The following is a 12,856-nucleotide window of genomic DNA, read 5'->3' as shown; positions in this document are numbered from 1 at the left end:
AACCAAAAAAGTGCCACGGTGGCTAAACAACAAAGTAAAAGAAGCAGTGAGGCAAAAAGACATCCTTTAAAAAGTGGAAGTTAAATCTTAGAGAGGAAAATAGAAAGGAGCATAAAATAAAGAATTTGAAGAACAGCTAGCCAAAGACTCAAAAAATAATAGCAATTTTTTTTTAATTACATCAGATTCAGGAAGCCTGCTAAACAACTAGTGGGGCCACAGGATGATTGAAATGCTAAAGGAGCACTCCAGGATAAGGCCATTGCAGAGAAATTAAATGAATTCTTTGCATCGCCCTTCATGGCTGAGGATGTGAGAGAAATTCCTAAACCTGAGCCATTCTTTTTAGGTGACAAATCTGAGGAACTGTCCCAGATTGAGGTGTCATTAGTTTATCAATTTGTTCCAAAACCTCCTCTAAACAGTAATAAGTCACCAGACCCAAATGGTATTCACCCAAGTGTTCTGAAGGAACTCAAACATGAAATTGCAGAACTACTAACTCTAGTCTGTAACCTATCATTTAAATCAGCTTCTGTACCAAATGACTGGAGAATAGCTAATGTAATGCCAATTTTAAAAAGGGCTCCAGAGGTGATCCTGGCAATTACAGGTTGATAAGCTGGATTTCAGTACCAGGCATACTAGTTGAAACTATATTAAAGAACAAAATAGTCAGACACAGATGAACATAATTTGTTGAGGGAAGCATCAACATGGTTTTTGGTCAGGCAAAATTTCCCTTTACAATCTCTTTGAGGAGGTCAACAAGCATGTGGATGAGGGGGAATCTAGTGGATATAGTGTACTTAGATTTTCAGAAAGCCTTTGACAAGATCTTTCCCAAGGCTCTTAAACAAAGTAAGTGTCCTGGGATAAGAGGGAAGGTCCTCTCATGGATTGGTAACTGGTTAAAAGATAGGAAACAAAAAGGGTAGGAATAAATGATCAGTTTTGAGAATGGAGAGAGGTAATAGTGGTGTCCCTCAGGAATCTGTATTGGGTCCAGTCCAACATATTCATAAATGATCTGGAAAAAGGGCTAAACAGTGAGATGGCCAAGTTTGCAGACAATACAAAATTGCTCAAGATAGTTAAGACCCAGGCAGACGGCGAAGGGCTACAAAAGGATCTCTCTAATCTGGGTGACTGGGCAACAAAATGGCAGATAAAATTTAATGTTGATAAATGTAAAGTAATGCACATTGGAAAACATAATCCCAACAATACATATACAATGATGGGGTCTAAATTAGCTAATTAGCTGGAGTCATTGTGAATAGTTCTCAGAAAACATCCACTCAATGTGCAGCAGCATTGTAAACAGCAAACAGTGTTGGGAATCATTAAGAAAGGGATAGATGATAAGACAGAAAAGATCATATTGCCTCTATATAAATCCATGGTACACCCACATCTTGAATACTGCATGCAGATGTGGTCACCCCATCTCAAAGAAGATATATTGGAATTGGAAAAGGTTTAGAAAAGGGCAACAAAAATGATTAGGCTTATGGAACAGCTGCCATATGAGGAGAGATTAATAAGTCTGGGACATTTCAGCTTAGAAAAGAGATAACAGGGAGGGGGGATATGATAGAGGTCTAAAAATCATGGCTGGTGTGGAGAAAATAAATAAGTGTTATTTATGCCGGTTCATAACGCAAGAACTAGGGGTCACCAAATGAAATTAATAGGCAGCAGATTTAAAACAAACAAAAGGAAGTATTTTTTCACACAACCTGTGGAACTCTTTGCCAGAGGATGTTGTGAAGGTCAAGACTATAACAGGGTTCAAAAAAGAACTAGATAAATTCATGGAGGATAGGTCCATCAACAGCTATTAGCTAAGATGGACAGAGATGGTGTTCCTAGCCTCTGTTTGCCAGAAGCTGGGAATGGGTGACAGGGGATCACTTGATGATTTCCTGTTCTGTTCATTCCCTCTGGGGCACCTAGCATTGGCCACTGTCAGAAGACTGGATACTGGGTAAGATGGACCTTTGGTCTGACACAGTATGGCGTTCTTATCTTCTTATATACTTAATATTGGAAGCCCTACTGGTCCTACAGTAGTCATCATTATGAAGTAAATATTTTCCAATGGCTACTATACTGTCACCATTCAGTTGTTTCCTATTCCTTACCAGGTGCATAAAGACCTGGTAAGTGAAAAGCATCTATTTTGCTGAATGTTGTATATTGCCAATGACTTCCAGGCCCTAGAGAGAGCTGTTTTCTGAGGTTCCCATTGCAGAGAGGGTAGTTATTGTGGTAGTTATAGTGAAAAGAGTGAGTAAGGGGGAAGAAGAAAAAGGCAAACCTACCAGAGCACATTCAATTCCCATTTGGAGTGCAGCTGTAAACAGCCTAAGAGTCAGGAGGAACTGTTCACAAGTGGCAGAAGTGTAAAACAGAGGTAGGAGGAAGCACAAGGTTACTGTGAGATGATTATGAATAGCATAATAAACAATGGTCACAGCACACCAGCTGCCTAACAATCTTATCATACTTTGTAAGGAAGCAGAAACTGAGGAAGAGGAAGATGACAGGAGTGGTTAGAGGGAGGCAAAAGGAAAAATAGGGATGGAAGGAAAGGAAGTAAAGGCTGCAACTTTCTGGAGAAACAAATCTGGAAAAAATTAAAGGTTAGCGATAAGGTTATTAAATAACCGGTGGCGGAGTGGGGAGAGAAGTTTAATCGTTTTATAACTTCATCTGTGCACTGTATTTTAATTGATGAAATGCAATTGAGGATAAGCAAGAAACACTAAAGTTACATTTCCTTAGTTGCAGAGTATGTTCTGTTGAGCCTCTTATACCAGTTCATCTGGTGAAAACATAGTTGGTGGGGCAGCCCATGACCTAGTGCATGAGTTCCTGTGCCCTTCCACTAAAATTTTGGCAGGCTATAAACCCCACAGGCTGCAGTATCAACCAGTGCACCACTACTTTAGCCATGTAACACGTGGACCAGAGTTTGTTGCATTTTAACCCCTTTTTTCTCCCCTTTATGACTAGGAGTTTGTTATAAGCCAAAATAGAGCAATCTTGGGGAGAATCGGGCCCTTAATGGTAGTTGGTTACTCTGTGGAAATGTCTTTACTAAGCATGGCCCTCTTTTCATGCAGTTAGTTTTTCCTGTAACATAGGATAAACATGGAGTGAGAATAGGGATTTTTCAGAAGCTGAAAGCTTATGCTCAGACAAGTTTGCCCAAAATTAATATTCTGCCAAATAACAAATTAAAAAATAATTGAAACCCCCACAAAAATACTGTCCTTTTAATGTCATGGCTCCAGAAAGAACGCTAGGTAATGTAATAATTGAATTGCTTTTAGTGAATATCTTAATTTTATTTTTCAAAAAAAATTTCTTCCTAACTGGAAGCCTCTTTTATTTCAGTCTAAATATGTTGCTCCATGATCAGCCTTGGTTTAAGCAGACAAAGGTATTTATCCCAGTTTACACCAGAGATGAATCTGATCTGTTGCTCTAAATGCGACCTACCCAAAGGCTCTCAGCACATCTTACATTCTTTGCCTGTAATTTGTGTGATTAATTTGTTGACCAATCACCATTTCCTGTCAGTGACCTTGAATCATTGTAAAGTAGTGTGGGAATAATACTGTACTGATGGGCTCTGCCAGGGCTCAATGAGAATGAACCCTCTTGGGCACTAAACCCCACCTCCCAATTTATCCACTGAGGGAGAGGGAAAGGAAGGTGTGTTTAAATGGCAGAGGAATATTTTCCATCCACCAGTGGTTTCTTAGGAATCTACTTGGTCCCACAAGAATCCAGTTTGAATGTAACCCAGTTGAGTGGCTCTCTGGAAGCTGACTACAAAAGTGGTGTTGAGTGGGAGTTACTTTGATTCAGACTCCTCAGGGCTAAGGAAAAGCAATGTAGTTACCCCGACATCCAGTTAAGCACTCCATAAAGCTTTTTTTTGTTGGATGGTTGGTGGGGGTGGTTGTTTGGGGCTGGTTAGTGGCTTCAAGGTTTAGAAGCATGTGTTATAATTTCCTTTGTAGGAAACTGAGCATAAGCAAAACTCTGCACGCAAGGAAAAATTCAGTGATTTTGGCAGTAATATTTTTACTCTTGAAAGAAGAGAACACCAACCATGTAAACCTTGGAGAGGGAGCTTTATTTGCCCTAGCAAGCATTCTGTGACTGTATATTGGGGGTGACCCTGCGTCTACCCTATTCATTTACCTCTGAGAAGTGCTGTGAGATTTAACTAATTTTCGAAATGTGCTTTGAGAGGCTCTAATGAAAAAATGTTAGCTACAGTGAGCACTAAATGGACACATACAATATATGCTTGTTTCTTCTGTTTGTCCATTGTAAAATGCCATAAATCAATCCACTCACCGGTCAAAGAGTTTCCTTAGCAACGTGATTGGATGTAGGAAGTGGAGATTCTGATGGCTTGTTTTGTTGTTGTTCCATTTTATCTTTTGGTGAAAACAGATTTACTCTTCCACTTCAAGGCGGGAATAAAGTCTTGAACAGGCATTAGAGGGGGAAAGATACAACCAAAACACACACACACCTTCATTAACAGACTGGATGTTCTATTACAGAAATGACAAGCAATGAAATAACCAAAAGGGGTTAGCTAGGAACCTGGAACACAGTGTGTGCTGGGTCAGATAGCTCCACCCTGGCAAGGACCTGGGCTAGGGCTGCTGGCTAAAAATAAGTTTGGGCCTGTAAGATAAGAAATGGTTCGTTTTACCTAAGTCGTCTCCTGCTTTAGGAGGAGCCAAACTTTGTACATTCCTGTATAAATAAACAAGTTTGCACCAATAAAATTCCGGCTTCCATCAGTTTCTACTCCCAGATGGAACATCCCCAGAGTACTGAACTTTGACTAGCCACTTGGGTCAAAAGGGAGTAACAATATGTTATCAGAAGAAAAAATGAATAAGTGTTGGATACCCTTGCAGCATCTTCAGTGTAATTGTTTAGTAGTTATTACATAGAATAGTGTTTATTCAGAAAAAATGCACTCTGCAGCATTTCCACATGTCAGGGTTGATTTTGGTAGAAGGTGTGCATAGGATAGCTAATCTTAATTCCACTTTTTTAATGAACAACAGTCAAAACTACTTTAAGTTTTATTCCCCTCCCTCCTGAATTGACAGTTGAGTGAATAACATTGCATATTAGTATCAGAATAAGAAAACCATGTAACAATTAAGTTTAATAACATGACTCAGAATGACTATGGTAACAATATAAAAATGGGAATGATTTAATTTAAATCAGTTCTTTTAAAAATATCTAGCATGATAGAGGATAGTTTATATATCCTTTTAAAAGGCCATCCTGGTAAAAGGACACTTCAGCTGATACTGTAAATTGCAGGTGCTCTTTTCCTCTGTCACCATAGTACATTTCCTGATCTTGAACATGTTAGTTGATTATATGCTGCTTAGCCCTTGAAATCTCTCTCTGCTAGGTTTCTATGGCTTATATTAGGGAGTAGTGCCTAGTTACACTATAGTTAAACAGAAACTCTGCTGCAACCTTAAAGCCCAGTTTTTAAGAATAAACTTTGGGGAGCAGATTTTCAAAGGTACTGAGGTGAATTGTACATCCAGCTCCCACTGATATCCAATGTGCTTTTGAAAATTGCCCCCCATACAGACCAGTTCTGACATTCTGGCCTATCTTTTTAGATGGCCAACTGGAGGCACCTTCCAGGGGGATGATTTTTCAGAGGCATCCAAAATTACAGCTACTGTAAATACAAAGTTGGCTCATATAGAAAATATAGGCCACAGAGCAGACTCTCCTCTTCTCATGATGCTGTTGGGTTGGGACAGGGGAGGCCAATGGTAGGAAAAACTGCCTATGGCATTTAGACAAAATGTGCTTCCAGAGCAACAAAAACCCTTAAATCCATGTGGACTGTTGGTCATTTTGTTGTAGTATGCTATAACTACTTCATCTCCTCAGCAGCATGATATACAATAATCTTGAAGCCAAACACTGTAGACACTCTGTCAAGTCTTTTAGAACCTATACAGTGGGCTCTCAATTAACACTTATAAGCTCAGATAGAGACAGGATTACTTACTAGTGCCACTAAGAAAATAAGAGTGACAAGAGTGTAGTGGTTTAATCAGTTGCAATAAGATATGCACCTGCTTGGGGCAGTCTAATAGAGGAGCACTAGAATAATCTTGCCCCATGGGGATCTTGAGATCTGATACCTGAGCTTGCACCTTCTAGTCCATCCCTCTGTAGAGGGCACTTATATATTGGTCTATAGATCCCACAGGTAAGTTTTAAACCAACAGCCTTTGCTGGAGCTCTTCTGTGCTCTCCTCTTGTCATCCAGCCATAGAAGATTTATTATTTGTATAACCGTAGTGTATAGTAGCCCCAATCATGGCCCAGGACCTCACTACGCTAGGCACTGCACATATGCAAAACAAAAAGATAGTCCCTGCCCCAAAACTTACAATGAGTATAAGACGAGAGAATAGATGGATACAGACAGACCAATGGGGAGTACAAGGAATTAATGAGAATATTGATCAACATGATAGGCAGTGTTCTCAACACACCAGCTGCCTGACCACTGTCAGGTTTTTATGTGCATCACAGTCAATGAGTTGTAAGGAGGAATTTGAATGAGTTAGGGTGTTTATGGAGAGCTCTCCATAAAGCCTGGGTGGGAGGGATGCTAGTTTGTGTAAGGGTCAGGGAAGAAAAGAGTTCAGTGCATTTTGGGAATGAGGGTGAAGGACTACTGAAACTCAGGACCTGGTACCTGCACCTGACTGTCCTTCACACTGCAAACTGGCAGTGGTATGGGGCAATGCCACAGCTAATGCGTGCACTTCAGGTATGCTAGTTTGCTTGCCCTCTACACACCTTGAGATGTGCTTTAGGGGTTTCAGGTGGACAACGGGGCTATGGCACAAACCCACGCATGGACATGTATGCAGTTGCTAGTGTAGATATACCATATCACATAATAGTGGAGGCACCTTTGAATATGGGGTATATTATCTGCTGTAAACATGTTGGTCCCAGGATATTGGAAACACAAGGTGGGTGAGGTAATATATATTTTATGGAACCAATTTCTATTGGTGAGAGAGATGAGCTTTTGCGCTCACACAGAGCTCTTCTTCAGGTATGGGTTTATTATAATCTATTGTTAAGCTTTTGCATTTATTGGCTCCTAGCTACTTCTGAATTCCCAAATAGAAACAATCACTCCTAAGTGCTGTTTTCTAAATGGTCAGAAGAACATGACAGTTCTTTTCCAATGCACAGGCTGCTACACTGGTAGGCAGTGTGGTCTAATGGATAGAGAGTGAACTGGGATTCAGAAGACTTGTGTAATAGTCACTTGCCTGCTGGGTGACCTTGGGTGAGTAACTTCACTTCTCTGTGTGTCAATTTCTCCATTTTAAAGATGTTGTCCTCCTTTGTAAAGTGCTTTGAGTAGAGGTAGGTGAAGAACTGTAACCTGTTTTGTGCAGAGTTTCAGCATTTCAAAATTCGTTTCATTCCAATTTAGAATGAAAAGCAAAAATTTCAGGTTTCTGCAAAACAGAATAGGACCCCTCTGGGCAGTCTGCCTGGTGGACTGCCATGGCGCTTGAGCTGCTGAGGAACCATGAGATTGGGATCCAGGATTCCCAGGGCTTCTAGAGGCCTTGGTCCACAGAAGCCTGGCAAGAAACCAGGCAGATTTTCACCAAAACCCTGCCTGGCTTCCATTGTAACTTGATCTAAATCAATATGTATCCACAAAGAGTTTTGATTTCAATGAACTGGAAAATTTTCAGTGAAACTTCTTTTTCATTTAAACTCTTTTGAGTAGCTCTAGCTTTGAAATATACAGTTGAAACACATTGTAAGAACTAAGTATTCTTCTTTGGTTCCTCTTCATCAACTCAACAGCAAAGATGGGGCCACATGAAGTAACTTTCCATCTTGTAGCAGCTCCACAGCTTCATTCATCTTTTTAAACCTTTTAGTTCTATGTCATTCTTCACTATGTCCATCCAACACATTCTCAGTCTTTCTATCTTTCTCATTCCTTGCACTTTGGTATGTATTACCATGTATGGTATCCTTTCCAGGTCCATTCTTGACAAAAGTACAAACCATTGCAGTCATCTTTCTTGAATCTTCTTTAACTGTTATGTCTTTCCCTGGCTGTTTTCTTATCTCTACATCTTTTACTTTCTGCAATCTTGAAACTCTCAGCATTTCCCCTCAGCCAGTTCATTTCTGCAGTCAAAATCTTTTTTCATTGGCTTTCCTCATACTCTAGCATGCTGACCCAGACAGCAGTATTGGCATGGCAGCTTGCAGACAGTGTATGAGACAACTATCACCAGACTTGTTCAACTTGGTGGTGGACGCATAACGGTTGTAGCACTGAGATGGAATGGGAGGAGTCAGGTTATGTGGTAGGACAGTGTATAATATTAGATTTGCAGGTGACATTGACCTCATAGCATTGACGACTGAGGATTTACAGAGAATAACTGACAAGGTAGACCAGTATCAGAGGGGTAGCTGTGTTAGTCTGTACCTGTAGTCTGTTGCTTCTTGGGTAGACCAGGAAAGCAGCAAATTCAGATTGAAGTTCAGCATAGAAAAGACAAATTATGGCAACTTTCAGTTGCCATAAAGCTCAAATCTGAGATGCAGAACTAGAACAAATGGAAAAAAGTGTGTATTGTGGAGGACTAGTATCAAATTATTATTATTATTTTATTTATTATTAAGATGACCTAAAAATCAGACTAACCACCACTGCATCTGGAAAACTGCAAGATATGGAAGGTGAGACATTTTGATTAAAAGCAAAAAATCAGTATTAGACGAGTACTGTTATTTTTATGGCTATTTATATATCCACAATGTTATTGCCATTAATTTGATTGACATGATCCTCATGAGCAGATTAGACTCTTCAGAGTCTAATTCTATCCCTAGGAAAGAGACAGAACAGGCAGCTATTTAGTCAGCAGCATGCAATGACTACCAAGGGACAAGTAACCTTTCCAAAAACAGTATATCATCTGCAGCTGCACAGCCCAGGAGGCCAACAGAAGCTTCACTCCAGCAGTCAGATAGTTTAAATTGGGGCTGGAAATTGAAATTGGTGTGAAATTAGTTTTGTTTTCTGTGTTATAAAAAAATTCTTTTCTGGAAACTTTAAGAACAATGCCTCCAAGCTATTAGCTGGGGAATAAAATGGCAAAAGTTAGGACAAAACATAAATGGAGTGTAGAACAGTGATCAACATGCTGCAGTTATCACCTACCCTTTAAGAGTACTTTCTATTCACAATTGATAATCTAATTATACTATAGACAGAGCAGTGATATTCAGTGGAGGAAAACAAGAACTAAATTTTAAGAAGCACTCCATGCGTGCATATAAAGAAATTCTTTTGATTAGAATCAGTTGTGCAGCAGCATAAGTGTGGCCTTGCTAAAGAGAATGTAACATCATAATCAATCCAAAGAAAACTGAAAGGGAACATGCATGCAAGTGGGAACCTTAGAAATGTATAAAATCCTACAGATTAGAAACAATCCAATCATGAGAGCGAACCAATGAAGCTGGACTAGCTTTAGTCCAGCTGCACAAGAACTAAACATAGTGTCCTCCGAAGCTGTTTTAAAAAAATCTGTCACTGATGTAAATCTAATGAATATCTTCACACGTTCCAATCAAATTGGTTAACATTACTCTGTCTTGCATTAAAATTGCAAACTCTTTGCAGCATGGGCTGTTCCTTACTAAGGCTATGTCTGCACATGGAGCCAGGGCTGTGACTCCAAGCTTGCACAGTCATGCTAGCATTAGCTCTCACTGAGGAAGAGCACTAGAAATAGTAGCATGGCCATGGTGGCATGGGCTAGTCGGCCCAAGCAAATATGCATGAGGGCCTGGCAAGTTTGTACTTGGGGCAACTAGCACATGCTGCTGCTTGCCACTGCCTGTGCTACCATGGCTACACTACTATTTCTAGGTCTCTAGCTCAATGAGAGCTAGCACAAGTATGTCTATGTAAGCTGGAAATCACACCCCTAGCTCCAAGTGTAGATGTAGCCTAAATATCTGCACAGCACCTTGCACAATGGGGTCTCAACATCGTTGGTGTTTCTAGGCACGGCTGTAATACAAACAGTGTTAGTGGCATTCAACTTTCTTTTTATTCCCCCACTCTCTTCAAACTCCTTCATTGGCTTCCTGTCTCTTCATAGCACCTCTGGTTCAAAGCTTGTCATGTCCATTTTTTTTCTTTTTAACACTCCTCAGGTTGGACCTGTATCTCTGCTCTCATTTTCTTGTACTTTCTCCCCATCCCTGCTCCCAGCTCCCTCACCTCACCGAGCTCTTTGCTTTCCCATACTCTGCTTCACATTCATTTCATGCTACTCCCTGCACTTGGAGAAGCCTTCTGCTTGTCCATCACCTGTCCTCCCTCTTCTTCTTCGGATCCCTAAACTCACTTTTTTAATCTAGCTTTCCAAAGCTGATGTCCACAGTAATTGTTTTCAAAATGCTTCTGACCTGTACTGTCTTGCATGTTTCATCTCTGTCTGACTTAGACATCAATCCTGCACAGGGATTCATCACCGTTAACCTTGTGTATGGACAGTCCTATTGGCTTCAGCAGAACTCTGAACAATGCTGTGGACTGGAAAATCCTTGGGAAAAATAACATAATTCACTGTCTGATTCATGGGGAGGAAAACCTACACTTGGAAGATGGTGAGAAACATCAGATTTGGAAGACTTGACAAGGCATGTGGATTAAGGAGGGATTTGAAGAAGGAGAGCCCTTTGCATATAAGAATGAACAGCTTGCTCCAACTATACAGAAAAGCACAAAATTGTAATGTAAATTAAATGGTCTGCACTTTGATTCCATGCTTAGTTGTGTGAACTAACTAGGGATGGTGGTGGGGGGGAAGCACTGTGAGAGTACACTAGGAAATGTCTTTCCAATATAAGTACAGAAAAGCAAGATGTGCACCAACAGTGACAAACTGTTTAAAAGTCAGGCCTTAACCAATTGAATTTAAAAAGGATTGGCGTGTTTGCAGGAAGGCAGGCCTCTTCAAAATGTACCTGTCTTTAAATTAAAATCTTTAGTTTTTGTAGCTCCATCATTTTAACTAGTACTCCAAGACTATGTAGCGCAGATCACCTTCTCAAATGGTGGTGGGTAAGTCACTGTGCCCAGGTACTTTGTGCTTGATTCATGTTTGAGTTTTAGTTTTCAAAGCATCTAATTCATCTAACAAATTAAAAGAAGACACCTAACCAATGGTAATATAGACCACTTCACTGCTATAGGAGAACAGCTGTCAATTTCTACTAACCATGAATAAATCGATTACTGATCAAAAGGCAACCTATCCATCTAAGGCATTATCTTCCAAAGTGATGAGATCAATAGATCATTTCTGGTATCCACTATCCTGGTTCCTGGATGCTCTTCCAATTTTAAATTTGACACACTATGTGGTTTTCAGGTAAAGAGCACTGCAGAATGCATGGCAAGCAATAACTGAGTGAGGCAGCAGCTATGAAATAACCTAGTAGCAAAGAAGTTGTCAGAGCTGCTGGATGTTCTAACAGAATCTTCAAAATTAAACAGAATTGAGCCAGAGGTTAAGCTACTTCAAAAAAGCACCTTTGTGCTTTCTCCTTTGGTGCCCCTCATGCTTTAGAGGATTTCACCCTACTCATCTCTGTCCTTCATATTCCTTTTTAAAACTCTCTTCTGTCATGGCTCCAAATATTGGACAATACTGAGGTAGTTGGTGTGCTGTGACCATGGCTTTTCATGCTGATCTGTACTGCCAGCTGTATCCATCTATTGTTGCATGTTTTTTATATATAGATTGTAAAGTCTTTGGGGCATGGACCATCATTTTTGTTGTGCTTCGGCCTGTACAAACACATAGTGAAGCCCTGATCGATGATTGGGGCACTTAGGCTACCTCAATACAAATACTAAATAGAAATAACAAAGAATGCTTGGTGGCTAATCATGGGAGGAAGACAGCAGGGAGCAGAGTTCTAGTGGAGAGCTACAGGAGGTAGGGAGTATTTAGTAGAGATGGAGGGAGGATACGGCAGGGTCCTTGGTACACACTGACCTCACCTTAGAAGTGCTTAGATTGTATAGCAATAGGCACAAGAGAAACTCTAGGAGAGAGAGTTATAAAGGTTCTGAACTAGGCTGACATCAAGTCTGCTCTAGGCTTGTCCATTCTTAATGAAGTCCTCCATTCCTACCCTGTGCGTGTGAAGGGGGCACATCATTTAACTGCCTGTGTGTCTTGTCTGCAAGGTATGACTATGTATCCTCCTTTCCATACTAACTGCTTTGTCCTTTAGCTGGAAAATGACAGCCACTCATATTGTACAGTGACTATTTGATACCAATCTGTTCTTTTAAATTAGTTTTGCAGTAGGCAATTTTCTTCACTTGTTCAAGTAGATGTAAACCTACAGGATCAATTCATGTCTAACCGAAAGGTTATCCAATTTAATTTTGTACTCCACTCAGATGCTTTTTAAAGCTTCAGTCCTCTGCATAAGCTAACATACACACTCTTACTGAAGACCAATTGATTACTGTTTAATATTTCTATAAAATAGCTTTTGCTTATTTTTCATTAGCACAGAAAGCACTAGTTTTTTTGCCTTTATAGAAAGTGAATTACAGCATACAGTTAAATATATGTAACTGTACACATAATACTCACTCTGGCTTGCTGCTATACTGTCTATGATCTGGAAAACAGAAGAGAGATTAAATTGGTTTAAACAGCTCAAA

General features: G+C 40.1%; 1 long non-coding RNA gene across 1 annotated transcript in view; it reads right to left on the bottom strand.

The window, feature by feature from the left end:
* LOC120401964 overlaps positions 1 to 12,856 on the bottom strand; it is a 37,938-nt gene that overhangs the window by 10,450 nt on the left and 14,632 nt on the right. Inside the window, exons 2-3 of the long non-coding RNA XR_005596882.1 lie at positions 12,786 to 12,813; positions 4,381 to 4,512 (exon numbers count right to left, since the gene is read on the bottom strand). This is a non-coding gene — a long non-coding RNA (uncharacterized LOC120401964). The remainder of the gene's footprint in view (positions 1 to 4,380; positions 4,513 to 12,785; positions 12,814 to 12,856) is intronic.

Source organism: Mauremys reevesii, linkage group 3, assembly GCF_016161935.1.
Source record: "Mauremys reevesii isolate NIE-2019 linkage group 3, ASM1616193v1, whole genome shotgun sequence".
In the NCBI taxonomy this organism is placed as follows: Eukaryota; Metazoa; Chordata; order Testudines; family Geoemydidae; genus Mauremys; species Mauremys reevesii.
Note: the sequence above shows the minus strand (reverse complement) of the source record. Positions and strands in the feature narration are given on the sequence as shown.